Source organism: Dasypus novemcinctus, chromosome 2 (assembly GCF_030445035.2).
Source record: "Dasypus novemcinctus isolate mDasNov1 chromosome 2, mDasNov1.1.hap2, whole genome shotgun sequence".
Taxonomy (NCBI): Eukaryota; Metazoa; Chordata; class Mammalia; order Cingulata; family Dasypodidae; genus Dasypus; species Dasypus novemcinctus.
This window is the reverse complement of record NC_080674.1, coordinates 21,574,067-21,591,913: the sequence shown is the minus strand read 5'-3', so window position 1 is coordinate 21,591,913 and position 17,847 is coordinate 21,574,067. Positions and strand designations below refer to the sequence as shown.

At 32.1% G+C, this 17,847-nt stretch overlaps 1 protein-coding gene across 3 annotated transcripts in view; it reads left to right on the top strand.

Moving 5' to 3' along the window:
* Window positions 1-17,847, top strand: part of CDH18 (cadherin 18) — a 1,139,369-nt gene that overhangs the window by 309,859 nt on the left and 811,663 nt on the right. For all 3 annotated transcript variants that reach the window (XM_058307287.2, XM_058307289.1, XM_058307283.2), the window contains one exon: window positions 14,149-14,213. The gene's annotated coding sequence lies outside the window, so the exon portion shown is untranslated. The remainder of the gene's footprint in view (window positions 1-14,148; window positions 14,214-17,847) is intronic.

Below are 17,847 nucleotides of genomic sequence, written 5' to 3'. Positions count from 1 at the left end.
ACCCTCTGTTGAGATGTTCTGTCTAATTAAGATAATGAGGTATTAAATTTCCCTGCTATAGTTGTAGAGGCATCTTTTTTCCTGGATTTTCATGTGGTTGTTCTGCACTGGTCTTTATTTGAAGCATATAAAATTTTTGTCTCTCCAATCTTAGGAAACAAATAAAGAAATAGAAAATCCATGCATTCCCTCTAGATACGGTTCTAAAGCTTTACCTCTAAACAATACCATCTTCTTTGAAAATGAAAACAGAAAACTAGTCATGTTTAAGCTTTACTCTGATATACAGCATTATGACTCTTTACCCCAACTATTTTAGTTTCCTAGCCTGCACCAAGCAAATTTATCATGAAATAGGTATGTATAAACAAAGGGAATTTACTGGCTTACACTTTTGAGGCCATGAAAATGTCCAAATCAAGACATCATAAGGGCAATGTTTTTTTCCTGAAGACTGGCTGCTGGCAATTCTTGGCTCCTCTACCACATGGCAAGACATATGGAGGCACCTACTGGCTTCTCCCTTCTCTTGAGGGTTTCATTGATTTCAGCTTCTAGCTTCTGTGGCTTTTTGTCTCTCTATCTGATTTCCATTCTCCAAAAGAGAGTCCAGTAAAAGAATTAAGACCCATCCTGAATGAGGTGGGCCACACCTTAACTGAAGTTGCCTCCTCAAAAGGTCCCACTTACAATGGGTTTATATCCACAGGAATGGATTAGATATAAAAACATGTTTTTCTAGGGTATATATGGCTTCAGACTATTACATTAATGCATGAAGCAGCCCCCGTTAGAGTTACTGACAGTCACTTCTTAGTCCTTATCTTACTAGATCTCTATTTTTATCTCCTTTGGCTTAGAGATCTCTAAATTGAGAGCTCATTCTTCAATCTGCTTTGTTAACTTGCTTTCCTCTGTACATAATTTAACTATCAGGGCTCTGCCAAATCTCCAAATTCTATTAGATGTATCATGGAATGAACACTTCCCTTCATTTTCACACAACTTTTTATTTTGAAATAGTCTCAAAGAAGTTGAAAAGTATTGCAGCAAATACCTATTACATTCAATAAATTCACCTCTCTCACTCATTATAGATCTCATATGAAAACAGGTGGCAAATATCATGGCACTTCACCCCTAACTCATATCCTCCTGCATTAATTCACTTATTCATGCATGTTTTACCTATAAATATGGCTCAAATATACCTTCTTCTTTCCTTTCCACTGTATTAATTTTTCCTGCACTGTGTCAATAATCTGATTTCCATATCATTATTTCTCATGTCAAATTCAAATTCTAACCAAAGGAATCTGTAGAACATAAAGCTTGTTGTTTTAGTCTCCTGCATAAATCATTCTCTAGTTTTTTGTTGCCAGTGAGTAAGCAAGGGTACATTTGTTCTATTGTTTTGGTCACTTGTGACCTTCTATGATATTGTAAGGATAACATATTAGGATTTATGTCTATAACTTTTTAGTTCCTTTTAAAGTTTTATGGTGTGTAATGCAGATATAGATGAGAAATTCCTGCTCATTTTTCCCACATTTTTGATACAAAACAAAGAAAAGATTGAGGTGCCCTTTCTTCCAGTTGGATTAAATCTATATTCTTAACTTCTTAAAATTCAAGAGCTACTTTCTGATTCAAACCACCTTATCTCCTCAGACATTATAAATAATTCTGGGTGTTTCTTCTGTCAAATAGAAATTGTGTATGCAAGGCTAAGTACAAAACTGTCATCTCTTCTTAAGTATTTTTACGAGGTGCTTGTGTTTTCTTTCAACAAATGTAAAGTCATTGTTTACATTATAGAGGAAAGAAAAACCATTTTCTTAAATTTCCTTGGATCAATTTTATCTTGGCTTTTAGGAATATCATTCAATTAATGATTTTAAAAAGTTTTTCTTTGTAGAGAAATATCAGCACTAGTTGGGGACATAGCTAGAGTAAAAGGTACAAGTATTGTGGAGGGAGTATAAAACCAATTCATTGCCAAGTTTTTTGTTAAATATAACCTATAATATAAACTATAAATGACTGATATTGTTGCATTTTTGTGGATAAATTTCAGGTAATGATGACATTTGCTTGCATTAGATTAAAGTAGTTTTATTTCAATACTATCCCATATACCATCTTTTTTTTTTTTTTTTTTGCATTCTCCATTTAAAGCCTAATATTACTCTTCTCTTCAAATCTTTCCTCTTATTACCAGCAAATAATTCTTGGAAGAACTTGACATCCCAATCAAATTATCAACCAGTACATTTGAAAATTTAGAGTCTGTCTGATGAATATCTCTTTTCATATCACCATTGAGCATACAAATATCCTCCAAATATCAAGGAAGCACTCATTACGTGTCACTCTAAAGTCACACATTTTAATAACAAATATTTTGAATTAAAGCTTATGTTATTGTAATGGGATATTTAAGGACAAATTGCTAATTATTAAATAATGAATTGGATCATTCAAAAAATATTAGATTAATAAGCTAATAAAATTTTATATTGAATCATTCAGAAAACATGAATCAGCTAATAAGATTTTTTAGATGTTTTGTTTTTATGCCTCTTTTTGACATGTTATATATTCAAGCAATATATGCGTATTACTAATAGTCAATTTTACAGGAAATAAAGGAGGTCAACATTTTCATTCAGGAATTAGAGTAATAAAGTTCAGTGACAATTTTGATATAACATTGACACCTGCACTAATAGAATAAGTATTTTCATATATAATATCTACAGCTATCTATAAAAGAATATCATTCACCGCTAAAAATTATTTGCTGAACAGATTGTGTAATATTTACATTAATATTTACACTCTTTACTTCTTGAGATAATTGTAAAGCACTTTTTGATTAAGGCCCTATGAAGGACTAAATATGCAAACAATAAAGAGTTCAAGAACATCATTATCATCACTGACAACATTATTTTTCATTAAACATTGGCAATTTGCTTTTAGCATTTACTTACAATATGTGTAATTATCATTAATACTTTTAAATACTTTGAGAAAACTATCAAAGTATATTAAATTAAAAAATGAGATATTTATAAAATATTATTTTAATTGGTTGAATTTTGGGTGTTTTTTCATATATATTCTAGGTTTTAAATATGTCTTTAGATTTAAAAAGTAATAGATTTTAATTAGTACCTTAGAAATAGGATTGGAATTTGATAGGTTTTATGTAATATTATGTGTTAGAATTTTTATATTAGGTAAAGCAAATTAGAATGTTCATGGCCTTTTCCTCAGGGAGCCATAAACAAGGAAATAACTCCCACCTAATTAATATAAAGCAGCCATTCTCCAGAATATGAACAAGAAGACATATATTTTTGATCCCAGCAGAAACATAAAAAATATCCAGAAAACCATTTACTAACATTTGTTGAGTAAAAGATAAAATTTTAAAGCATACTGATATATTTATTAAATAATTGAAGAAATCTAAAGGAATCTAAAATAGATTCATGTTTTAGGGGTATTTGTAACTTTAAAAAAAAAACATCACTTTTGCAATACTATTTTATTTTATTTTTTAATATTTATTTTTTATTTATTTCTCTCCCCTTCCCCACTCCCCCAGTTGTTTGCTCTCAGTGTCCATTCGCTGTGTGTTCTTCTATGTCCACTTGTATTCTTGTTAGTGCTACTGGCAATCTGTGTCTCCTTTTGTTGCATCATCTTGCTGCATCAGCTCTCCGTGTGTGCAGCACCATTCCTGGGCAGCCTGCACATTTTTCGGGCTGGGTGGCTCTCCTTTCTGGACACACTCCTTGCACATGGAGCTTCCCTACACAGGGAACACCCCTGCATGACACGGCACTCCTTGCGCACATCAGCACTGCACATGGGCCAGCTCATCACATGGGTCAGGAGGTCCTTGGTTTGAACCTTGGACCTACCATGTGGTAGGTGGATGCCCTATCCATTGGGTCAAATCCACTTCCCCCAAGAATATTATAGATTTAGTTAATCTTTAAACAGAAAGATCAGATCTTTATATTATGCAATTAATAAAAAAGAAAGCAAATTTTTATCTTCAAAGTATATGACTTCTGTATTAGTCAGCCAAAGGGATGCTGATGCAAAGTATCAGAAATCTGTTGGCTTTTGTAAAGGGTATTTATTTGGGGGTAGAAGCTTATGGTTACAAGACCTTAGAGAGTCCAAACTTGAGGTTGATTTCTCACCCAAAATCAGTTGCCACATGTTGAAGCAAAATGGTGGGTCATGTCTGCCTGGTCTCTCCTTCATTCTTCCTCTTAAGACTCTGTGGGCCCTACTTCTTCCCATCTCAGCTGTAGGCTGGCATAAGGCTCAGTTGCTCTGCTCTCTTCACAGGGTCAGCTATAAACTATAAGGCACATAGCTTATCTCTCCCTTGGGCTCCAGGATGAAAGCTGTCTCCTCTGCCATGTCTAAGGAGCTCTCTCTTGTCCTCTGTGTATCTTCTTCTTTGCAAGTGTCTGTTTATACAGTCCACAAAGGTGATGGGGACTAACCCTGAGTTACCCTAATGAAATGGTTGAATCAAAGCCCTAATCTTGATTTAATCAAGTAAACGCAAAACCTTTGAATCTAAAGGAATCCAAGGGTATCACGGCTAGAGGAACAGACCGGTTTACAAACATAATCCTATTTTTTTGGGGGGGGAGGGTTCATAACTAATCTCAAACTGCCACAATGTCTTTTCTTTGAAGTAATTTTTTCACCAGTATAATTGCCATGTAAAGTTATATCATTAGTGGGTGGTTAACAGAAACTTATAAATATTGCTAAAACGTGGGCAGAAAGGGAAGACTCTCATAGGGTGTACTGATAATATCATTCTATAGCTTTCTTCTCTTGAACTTGTAAAGGAAAGATAGATTTTTTAAAAATTCTATTAACATTACTATTACATTTTTTTTCTAAAAATGGCATAAAAACGTCCTTATTTGCCAAGCTTTAAAATTCATTATCTCAGTTTTCTTATCTCTCCATTGAAAAGCAAGAGTCAGTTTGACCAAAATGTTTTGGAATTATGATAGATTTTAAGAACTGGGAAAATTTTCATGGGGGAACATTGTGAACTGATTTTGTATACTTATGTCATCCTCTTTGATACAATTTTAAAACATTATTTCATTTTTGTCTTCATTTTTTCAGACAATTTTACCTTTTCAGATTTTAGAAACTCAGTAAAAGAGGACAGCTACTGGTTGTACTTTTCTCCCAAATTGAAGATAGAATCAATAAAGTGTTCCCTATTTTAAGGAAAGAATATGCAATTCTGTAGACGTAGAAAACCCCACCACTGCATCCAGAAATGACTTGTGGTCATTTTTATGGCATCTTACATCCGTAGCAAGAGAACTGTCAGTGTATTACGCATAATATCATAGGGTATTATGTATATAGAACCCAAATATTCATGATTAAAATAGATAATTCTTTTCTTCTCTTTTTTTATTCTTTTAAATCAAACAGAAAGAATAAACTGACATCTCATTTATTCACTAATTGGCTGAATTGCTCTAGATTCTTCTCTCTGGTACCATTCTCGGTCCAGGATTTGTTTTTGTATTTGTGAGGCATTTTTGTTTGTTTGTTTGTTTGCTTGCTGGCTTGCTTGCTTGTTTGCTTGATTGTTTATTGTTTGGAATCTCCTATTCTTCTCCCTTGAGAAGATTCCATAAGTTCACACCTATTAGTGTTCTGATTCTCTAGAAACAGCAATATCTTCTGGATTCCTATTTCACTTATATTCCAGGCTGAGTATTGCCTACCTTAGTACCAGCTCATGGAAGCATTTCACAGTTTATTCCATTTTTTTTTACCTAGCATTTCAGTTTTTTCTTTGACAATCTATTCTTCCTCATTTCTAGAAAAGGAATCCTTCATTCTGTGTAGTCTTGTATTTGCATATTTATGCCCATATATACTAGAGCAACCATTGTATTATTTGCGTTGAAACCATAAGAATGAATTCCTTTTTTTAACTTTTACGTTAAAAAGTCAAATATGGACACTTGGAGTATTCTACTTGAAGAAAAATATCTTTTTCTAGCAAGTTATAGTTTGTACATATTGTGTTTCATTTCACAATCAATGTTTTAATGGTGAAATTTTCTAAAAGAACTTCCCTAAATTTGAAAAGAACTAAGTATATGTCACTGACAAATTAAATCATTGATTTTGCTTATTGTATATTAACAGCAGATTTTTTAATGGAATCTTTTTATAATATAAAAATATTCTCACCTGTCCTACTTACTCTTAAAGATTTTGTCATCACTTTAAGGATTAATTTCAAACTATTGGCTTTTCCTCAATTTCTTATTCAAAACAACATATTTAATTAAAAAAACATTACTGATTGATCTTACCCTACGACTGAAGCAGGTTTTTACAAGAGCATATCTAACTAGAATCATGTTTCTGCCATCAGAGGGATATAGAATTTCCAGCCAAGAGGCAAATACACTTTATTCTTCCTATTTCTAAATATTCATTGTACTTCCAATGTATCTTTCAGAGATGAGCTCACTTAGTTTAATATTCTAGTTGTTTATAAAATCTACATTTATAACTATGTTATTCTACTCTCCAATACTTCTTCTGCAAAGGGGTCAGACTGTCTACTTTCTTTCAATTACCATAAGGCAGAGGTTCTGATATTTTTAGTCTCGAGACCCTTTCATTCCATTAAAAATTATTGAGATCCCAAATATCTTCTGAGTTTTATATCTCTCAATGTTTATTGCAATAGAACTGAAAACTGATGGATTTTTAAATATCTATTTTAAATTCAATAAAAATAATAAGCCCATACATTGTTGAAATAAATATTTTATAAAAATATGTTTTTTTTGAGACAAAACTTTTGGGTTACTGTGGCATTGTTTTACAATGTTTGCAAATTTCTTTAATGTCAGGCTTAAGGGAAGACAGTTGTATTTTCATATCTGCTTCTATATTCAGTTTGTTGTGAAAAAGATGTAAAGAAAATTCTGACCTTACCCAGCTATATAGGTGGGAAAGAGAAGTATTTTAATATTCTTTTTAGTTAATTATGAATTTTTTGATCCTATACCAAATTCAGCATTTGGTAATTTATGTAAAGTTTGGTACAAAGTGGAACATGAAACTACACTATTGAATGTTTCGGCCTCTGTTTTATTGAAATCTATTGCTTAATTTTATACATTGTATGAATCATTTTCCCATGCACGACTTTGTAACACTGGACATTTGTAAAATATTGACTCTTGAAATATACAGCTCTTCAGATATTGAAGATATTAATAAAATATAAAAAATACATTTGTTAATATCACCAATAGTCTTATCAGAAATGTCTTAAGTATTTAAGTCAAAGTCAGAGTGGCAAGTTCAAGTTTTCCAAATTTATTCTTTTTTCTTGAAAACCTAAATTTTATCATTGACAATATTATTTGTTTTCATTGAAGTGACTGCCTGCCCTTGTTCATTTTCAAGGAAATGTCTACCAAAACCAGTCTGTATATTAACAATATGTCTGAAATGTTCCTCCCATGAAAAAGCAGCTAGTTTAGCTCATTACTCAAACTGCACATCTGCTTTTTGTGGAGATGACATTTGAAATTCAGATCACAGCAAAGATGTTTCATGCATACTTCCTATTTCTTCACGAAGATATGTAGTCAATGGCTGATACTTAATATATAATTTATTTTTCTTTATTAAGGAAAACATGGAACTTTTTTTCCTGTAAGTGTGTAGTATTAAAAACTATAATGAATCTTAGTGTGGCTTAGTATGACACTTCCTTGATTTGTGCTAAGGCACCAACATTTTTACCCATTCTTTTTTTTTAACCATCAGCATCATTGTCTACACATTTATTTATATGAAAACAGCAAATATAGCACTTAATTATTATTAAAATATTTTTGTCCTCAGAAATCTCTTGATAGCATTTCCTGGACCAGCAGGGACTCAAGAATCAAATTCAAAAACTGCTAGTTAATGCAATTCCCTATATCACATTCTGTGTACCTTAGATTTTATGTAAATAATTTAGTATGAAAGAACAACAGAAAAGCTGACATTTTAATGAATAATATTATGCCTAACATAATTACCACATTTGGGCTCTCAGTTATTATGTCCTTTCCAACAGTGTTAAAACACACTGAAAGGGGCTGGCCTAGTTATTGCCTTATGAGCCCTTTATGCCAGGGCTACTAAATCATTGTCATTTAAGAACATAATTAGCACATCTCATTAGCTAATGAAGATAATGACCATTAAAATTCTTTCCCAGTTTATGGTTTCCTCTTTATCACAATTTAACAACAATGTCGTTTCAGGGTACTAACAAAATTGGCTTACAAATGACCCTTATGTTAATGAACGAACAGCACCTTGTATCAAGGAGCAAAGGATTATTTATTCCTTGCACTCCTAATTATATTATGTAGTGGGGTTGTATTTATGATGACTTTCCAGTGTGACAAAGTAAAAGTGTTCTGTAGAAGTACAATGCCAAACCCCACAGAGTGTAATTATTTTTTAACAATCCTTATTTATGGAGTGCTTTTTACATTCCAAGTGTTAAAGGATTAATTATAATGATCAATGCAAATAGACTATAAAAGCATTTCATAAGTAATCTTAGCTTTAACTTGGAAAAACGCTATTTGTTCAAACTTCTTTTTTTCTAAATAATACAATTTTCCTGATTTTGAATGCTAAGTGCACATTTAAGAAAATCTGAAATAATAATAATTTAAAAAAACAGTTTTACTGTAATTGTTAACATTCTCAAAAGGAGAATCAGTGGGAAAAGCCTTTTGAGATTACTGAAATAATGCATTTACATTTAACTAGATAAGTCAAAACGTTGAATTAGGAATTAGATGGTTATTAATATCACTTTATAATAATTACATTTTTTTTATTACCAGGTAACAAATTGCCACAAACTTAAGGCTAAAATAAGATCCATTTGTCATCTAAGTTTCTTTGGATCTGGAGTCCAGACATGGATTAGATGGCTTCCACAAAGCTGAGCCATAAGGTTCAGGGACATCTTCCAAGTTCATTCAGATTATTGGAATAATTTAGTTACTTGTAGTTGTAGAACTGAGAGTCCCTTACACTTATTGGCTGTCAGGCTAGCATTTCTCTTAGCTTCTAGTCAGTGCTCTCACATACAAAAAAAAACTGAAAAACAAAAATACATGTATTTTTTCATTTTCATTTTCAAACACAGTAGGCAAATCTGATGCCTGCTAGGAAGATTATATAATATAAAAAATTACAGGAACTGATCATGCATTGCATTTACAGGCACATTGCAAATTGAAGAGGAGGTAATATTACCAGACCTGTACTTCAAGGAGTGGGGCTCTCCCAATCTCTTTGTGTCCTTCTCAATAGAAAGATATATTCACCCCCTTCCAAAAGTCTCCCCTCATTTTAACTTTAGCTCCAAGTCCAAAATTTAAATCAGTTTGGGTAAGGTGCTGGGTGTAACCCATTAAGTACAATTCCAGAGTCATCATTCTTATCCATATATGGTTCTGTGAAACTAAAGAAACAAGTGAAAAGAAATAACCGACACATACAGTTCTGAAGTATTGAGTTTTTCTTGATTGGGTTCCAAGGCCTATGGCTCTTATTATTATCTGGAATTTTGGTTGAGAAAATTCATCAGCCACATCCTTAATGCCCTGAAAGGGACATTGTGTGACCCAGAACTCTGACCTTTCTAAGGTTTTAGCTAAAATATATAGTCACACTCTGAACATTTTATCTATGCCTAATATTCAACAGTCACTTCTGACTTTTAATATCCTCTGCCATCTGGAAAGTCCGATACTATTCAAAATGATGTGGCCCTGGCTTCTTTTGGTTTAACAGTTCTAATCAAAGTTCATGTTCATCACTTTTCACATGGTAGATTTTCCCATTCTGCTAGTTAAATTCAGTTATTGTAATTTTATAACCAATGTGTTATAGTTAAGATGCTTGACAAATTAAAAAGGTGAATAGTTGATGAGGAAATAGTTTTACCTTCATGTTTCCTCCTCCATTAAAAAATATGGACAAAAAGTATTTCTCTAGTACATGTTTCTTTTGTTATGAAAGCCTCTCACCTGCTGGCCCATCTTCTAAGTCACCATTCTAGTGGAATAACCTCCATGAAGCCTTTGCTAACGTTTCCTCCTCCACCTCTTAGTACCTGTCACTACAATTAGTTGTTTTGCTTCTTTAGCCCCGCTATGCTCTGAATTCCCAGAGCACATGTACTTTGGTCTCTTCTGCCTTGTAAATCCACATCATTCCAGTGTGCCTGGTACATAGTAAATGAAGGATATATTTTTGAATAGTTACATGTATGACCTAAAATATGTAGAACTAAATTAGTTTTAATGTTCCAAATTTAATGTGTTGGTAAAGAACAGGGTCTTATTAGTCAAAGCCTGGGGTAACATCCGGCCTAGTAGAATTGTGGAAAGGACTAGTTACTTTGATCCTTAGCTTCTCTTTCATAGAGATAAATATGCCTTATTTTATTCCCTGATTTGCTTTTCTCAAATCTGCTTCCCTTTAAATGGGAATTTCACTGAAGAAAACATTGCTAATCTTTATTCTTACTTGCTTAGATTTTCATCTACTGCTACAAATTTCATGATTTTTAATTTGGTTTACTTCTATGTTATATTTTCAGCCATATCTATATTTCCCAATGTCCTAGACCCTTTTAAATGCCTATGTGTAGATACTTGTGTTGTGAAATCTCCCTCTCTATGTGTATGTGTGTGCACACACATACAAACAAACTCATTCACTAGCTTTTTTCATCATCCACTTCAATCAATTCATTTCATGGATTTACTACAATTTCTTTATTTTAGGGTTTATGCCTTGACAATCTTACCTCCACCCTCCATGTCTAATAAATTGCATGATCATACAAGTGTTTCTCATTCATCATTTCCTTGTCTTCACTACCACAATACCAGCTTGTTTTTCTTTATAGCTTCCTATGCATATATAATAGATATTCTTTCTTTTTGCAATATATCACATTTTATTAACATGCTTCAATATATAAACCCAGTCTGCTCTTAGTAGAAAAAATGTGCTTCTCCTAAATTTTTTATTTTTTTTATTTTTTTTATTTTTTTATTTTTATTTTTTCAAATTCTACTCAATTTATTCATTTTTTTAAAAGATATTACATTAAAAAAATATGAGGTCCCCATTCGCCTCCACTGCCCCCACCCTACCACTCCCCCCACAATAAAACTCTCCCCCATCATCATGTCACATTCACTGCGTCTGGTGAGTATATCTCCGGGCATCGCTGCACCCCATGTCCCGTGTTCCACACCATAGCCCACACTTTCCCATGTTCCATCCAGTGGGGGCCATGGGAGGACATAAAATATCCGGCAATTGTCCCTGGGACACCACCCAGGACAACTCCAAGTTCTGAGAATGCCTCCACATATAATAGATATTCTTAATCGTTTTGACTACCTCTTTCATAAACATACCATGTGCCATCTTTCCATTGATAGTTGCAGATCTTAGTCATTCCCATCATCGAAATCTTTCAACATGGAAGTATATTCTTTGGCAGAGACAGACATACTATTTATAAAATTTCCATTTATTATTCTGATAAATATTTAGACACTAAGAAATAAAAGTATATTTTATTTTAATCTAGATAATAAATGATGACAATAATCTTTCATAAACAATTTGAAATTAGTACCTTGGCTATAGAATTGCTCAGTTGTTCAAGAGTGCCTTTGCTACTTTTTCAACATTACTTCTCATTGCTCTTTTCTGTGATGTTTCATACATTTTTTTCCTTTTACATGTGGAAGCAATTCCTCCTCCTATGAAAAATTATGTGGTTGAGGCTATACAACTATATACTCTTTATATGAAACTGCTTACTCTTTGTCGTGAACATTTCTCCATGTCCTTAAAATCTTCACACACATAATTTTATTGGCTGCATATAAAAATTGTGGATAATTTGCATACTTTTCCATCTTCTTTTTTTATTATAAGAGATTCTCAGATCGATATTTTCTTAGGTTTCAGGTTATTTCTGTGGAATTTCCACAATTATTGTCACCAAGATATAACTTGATGTTTCACATTTCTGAATGTGTACCTGCCTCAGCAGCTTCATGCCCTTCCATGACGTAGATAAGTATATTATTCTCCCTTCTCAAGGTGGCCTCAATGGAACAATTAGAATTTGCCAAAATAAAAATAATGTAAATTGGGAGTGTGCATAATCCGATTCAAATGCAAATGGGTCTGTCTCCAGACTCTTCCCACCATATGTGCAGTAAGTGGTGAAGTTTATGGACTTAAATATAAGGTGAATTTTCTGGGAAAAAGAATGTGATGGGAGTTGCTATACAAGAAAATAATGAGCCATTACTCTTGTAAAATGTATATAGAAAGAAGAAGAAGAGAAAAATGAGATTGAGTAGAGCAAGAAGTAGATTGTTCACAAAATAGGTCTCAATATAGTATGTGGCGAGTTCTCAAAGTGGTTTGCACATTTAGAGTCATTTGTATTTGGAATAAGAAGGCCAGGCTTTTGCACCCTAATGACAATCAATCCCTGGTTATGAACTATCCTGGAAGGGGGACTAATCTTAAGGGAGGAGATTACGTCAAATACAATTTTTTTTTTTTTTGCTAAGATTCCTACTGAGAAATTCTGATTCTTTAACATTCAAACTCTTACTTCAAATTGGCCTGGTTCTTAAAATATATAATTTAATTACAACAAACCTTATCATATTTTTTATTATATTGCAACATATCTTTTCTAATTTTTGGACAACCTTAGTTTTTGTGAATATAAAATAAGCTTGTAACTTGCAGAGTGAGTTGAAATGGAGTACAACATAGTATGAATAGCTTTGAGACAGTGGCCTATGCAATAAGTGAGAGCACATTTTATATGGTTATGTATATATTTTCTAACATATTCTTTCTCTGGTTAGGAGTTTACATTTTTATTATCCCTCATGTTTAGAAGTGCAGAGGAATTCTTGTTGACTTTTCTACTTCAGTGAAACTCAGCACTTCTTAACCCCATTCTGCCTTCATTGTTTTTATTCATAGCACGTATTCTGGTCTGACAATCAGTATGTATTTACTTATTTAAATGTATAATTTTGTCTTCCTCACTTCTCCCACCCTCCAGAAATATAAGTACTAGGAGTGCAGGGGTTTTTATACTTTGTGTTCACTGTTTTATGCCCATTATGAATATTAGTCATTAGTACATAGTAGGTGCTCAAAAAAATAGTTGTTAAATAAATAATCTGCTCTGTTGTCTTATTTCCAAAGTATTTAAGGTATCTATTTGACCATTTTAAGAAATAAAAATTATATATCAAAGCACTTTGATATTCAAGGACTAGAAAAGCTGACTCTGAGAAAGTTAGGGATATCAATCCTTGTTTTTTGGCTTTTAGCCTCTGAAAAGCCTTCATCACCCTCTGAGAATACATATTCACCTTTTATTTATCTTCTTTTAATATTTTTAAGTAATAAAATAAATATTTTATTCTTTTCAAATTTACACTTCAACCACAAATATGTTATGTACATTATAAAATATGAACCAATTTTTAAAATTTTCATAAGTATCATTTTAATAGTATATAAATTAACTGCTAATACTTCATATTTTAATATTGACTATATATTAGGTACAGTGCTAAGTGTTTAAAATGGATTCTAATATTTACATTAATACTCAGGGCTCTACAAGGGATATTTTACATCTGTCATAATCAGTTGAGGTGATAGGAGGTAGGAGAACATGATCACACAGAGATGATAATGATGGACTAGGATTCTAACTGGTGTTTCTGTCTCAAAACGCTGTTTCCTTAAAAAATATACCTGGTAATTCAAGCCCCTCAATATTTTCCCCCTTCAATGAATGCAATGCTTTCATGGGTTGAATTCTTGAGTGGTATAGAGAAATTTATAACATAATAACTGTCTCATTTTGCTTAAAACTGTGCATAGGAACATATGCCATAGAAGTTGAAAAGTTTTTCATGTGTTTTTTTCCTTTTCTTAAATCAGAACTCAACTACAGTGATAGTTAAGAAGAAAATATATCATCAAACATTCATGAAGTGAATTGTAAGGTAAATTTTTATGTCTATTTTTGCTATATTAAAAATGTTATAGAAATGTCAAACTTGTCATACAGTTTCACTTAAAAACTCTTTTAAACTTAGAAATATCTAGAGATTTGATAAAGCAATTTTCTTGTTACACATGGGTTTTAAAACACTCTTGAAAAAATAATCATCCAAAACTTTCTGTGCTTTAATAAGCTTTTAAACTCTTTCTCATAGTTGTACATGTCAAATATCATAGAACCAACAAAGTGCTTTGACATTGTGCCATATTTTATAAGTGTTTCTAAATTTTCATTAAAAAAATGAAAGTTCACCAAAGAGGTGGACTTGAGCAAAATCAAATTCTTTCAATGAAAATTGCTGTATTTCTAAGTGAAAATATTTAATTAATATTTATTTAAAAATTGTGTGCTTCAAGTATACTTATATAAAGAAATCAGATCATACATATATTTTATTGTCTAAGTGATTTTTTTCTGGCATTTACATCTCTTTACTAGTGAGCACTGAGAGTATGCTTTGTAACATATCTTTAAAAGGCAGACTCTAGATGTATGAGAGATCCTAGGTTGTAATCATGATTTAACCATGTAAATTTGTTTCACAAATAAGGTTTATTAAAACAAAAACACTTGTCTTTGAACAGTAACTAATTATAGTGGATGTGGATATTGAAAAAGTTAAAAATTAATAGTAGGTAAAAACAAACCTTCTAACATTTTGGTCAGTGATTAAAGACATCTAACCCAAAATTGCCTTGTGTTGTATACAACTTCTTCCTGAGTACTTGAATTTCTCATCAAAAGATGAAATACAAGGAAACAAAGCCAGGATCTCAAAAGTATTATTTTAATTTTTTCATATAAATTACAGTCATTATGCATATTCTATATTATTACTTGACCTTTTAGGTAAGCATGTATATATCTTATTAAATTCTGCCCACTTATTGAAATGGAAATGATTGAAAATCCTATTTCACATTATTTTGCAATGTGTTATTTTTTAAAGACAGTTGTAAATAAGCACTTGCTCTTCTGAAAATATATTAAATGTGGAAAACAAAACCAAAGAACTAAACTAAATTGTGTTGGATTCAATTCATTACACAGTTTTCAAGTGTAGGACATTTTGGTCTCATCCCCATCACCTGCATGTACCCCTAGTCACCCCCAGGACCCACCAGCCTTGATTGTGTTGCAAACTGTTAGCAAGGTTAAATTTTCCTACCACATAGATTCAAAGCTTGTCTGTGTTGCAAACAAGATTTTGGTTTTAAAATGGCTTTTAGGATGCAGAAAATGTACAAATAAAAGCAAACAAGGCATAGAAAAAACCATGTTACAAAAGATTTTGCTGCGTAAGTGGCTTCATTATCATTATTATGAATAAATCACTTTATTACACGTAAGCAAGACTTTATCATTCTGAGTATACTTCATCAATAGAAGTAAAACACTGTTTTATGTGTGCGTGTTTGTGAGAAAAGTTGTACTGATTTTCTTGTTTCAGAATGTGAATGCAAAGTAAATAATATTTTATTTAAAATAATCTTTTAAAAATTAAAGTATTAATTCATAATGTATTGATGGGACGACAGCCCTCATCTGGGTTTGTTCGCTTGGCGCAGCAGAATAGACAGGTGCACCAAACTTGGCTGGGAAGAAAAAGAGGGTTTATGCACTGGCAGGAGACCTGAGATATTTAATCTCAAATAAGCCTCCCTGAACTGCAGAAATTCTAAGATTTTATCCCATCGGGGTGCTAAATGGATAATTGGGGTAGAGCTGGATTCAGGTTTCTTCATTAGCAAAGATTAAGGAGTTGAACATGGTGGGGTGGGTACCATCCAGGGTGAATTATAAGGTGATAGACATTATCAGAGGTCAAAATTCTGGGATAGGAAAGTACAGAATAGAGGTCAGTCACAAGATTTTCTATGTGAATTTCAAACAGGAGGGTGGAGTGGTTAACCATAAACAAAGGAAAGTTCAGTCTAGAATTCTCATCACAAAGGCAAGTATACTGAGATAACCATAAACAAAGGTAATTTCAATATAGAATTACCATCACAATAGTAAGTATACACAAGGGAGAGGCTAAGTTTTGTATAAGTATAAACAGGGCTGAGGCCAGTTGAGAATGACCGTCATAATAGCAAGTCTAGGCTATATCCAGCCAGTTTCAGCAATTTCAGATATTAATCTTTTGCTATACTTTATAATATGCAGGTAGCGGTGTATTTCTTCACCGGTGGTTACAAGGGTTCAGTACAGTCCTTCAATATGTAAGTTATACTAGGTTTTTCTAGTACTAGAATATTACTAAATTATTTATTACATTTAAATCTTACAGTGTCATCCTTTACAAATTTAGGTAGTTATAAACAGAGTTATGTTTACACTGAATCGTTTGCTCTGCATGTTGAAGTTAAATTCTATAGCCCAATTTCAGATAATTTTACGTTAGAGCATGTAGAACATCACAAACTTTATATTATTTTATAAGGTAAAGCTTAGTTACACTTTTAATATTAATCAGAGTTTTCTATGGTATTAGCTCATATTTACATAGAGAGCTATGAAATATAAAGGGGAGAGGATGTATGACACTGTTCATCTGGTGAGTTTACTGTAAATACATTTTTCTGGCTCCAATGTTATTGCAATGTATTAAAAAATAATAAGAAAATCAACAAGAAAAAAATGAAAGGAGGAAGAAGAGATTGTACACTCATTGTCTAAGTTAACCATTAACCATGTGCCTATGGTAACTATATATTATATATCACTTACACTTTGATTTTTAGAAGTCATTCTTGAAACTTTCTTTAAATATAGCATACTTTGAGGATGTAAATAACAAGACAATATATTTGTGTTCAATATGTAGAGTCAGAATTGGTATTAATATCCTTGAACAAAGAAAATTTTTTCTAATACATTCATTAGTCTTATTTGTAATTTTTCTTTCAATCAACATCTCCTTTTTAAAAAAATCTCTGATTTACGAGGATACGTGTCCTGTGTAAAGGATATGGACTTACATTTCAGAAACATTTTCATACTCTACTTCTTTTCAATAACATATAACAGGAAATCTGCTCACCATAATTTTCATGGAAAGGAAATATTCAGGAAGGCATGTGGTCCACTTTAAATTAATGATTGATTTGTTTTTAAAATAGAATTCAACATATACCTGTTGACTGTTAATGGAGTAGAACCACAAACTATATGCTAAGTTATAAATTAGCTAATAGCAGTTTCATATTTTTTTAATCCCCATTTGATTGCAGGCAATCAAATAAACAACTTATATTTAGTTAAATGTATGTGAATGCATAATTTATAAAAAATTACATGCAAACTTTTTACCACAATATTTAGGATGCTATTTTTTCCTCTTACATACATAGGAAAATCACATAATGCATGCTTCCTTGAAGAAATTAACTTTTTATCCCTCTATTTTTTTGGAGGAGAGGAATGTGAGTAGAAATATATTGTATCTGGTTCATACAGTTGATACTAAGCCAAAAATGATCATCTATATGTTGCACTTATCCCACAGGATTTTTAGTTGCTTTTGTTTGATTGTTTGATTGTTACAATGGACTTTAAGGAGCCTAATAAAT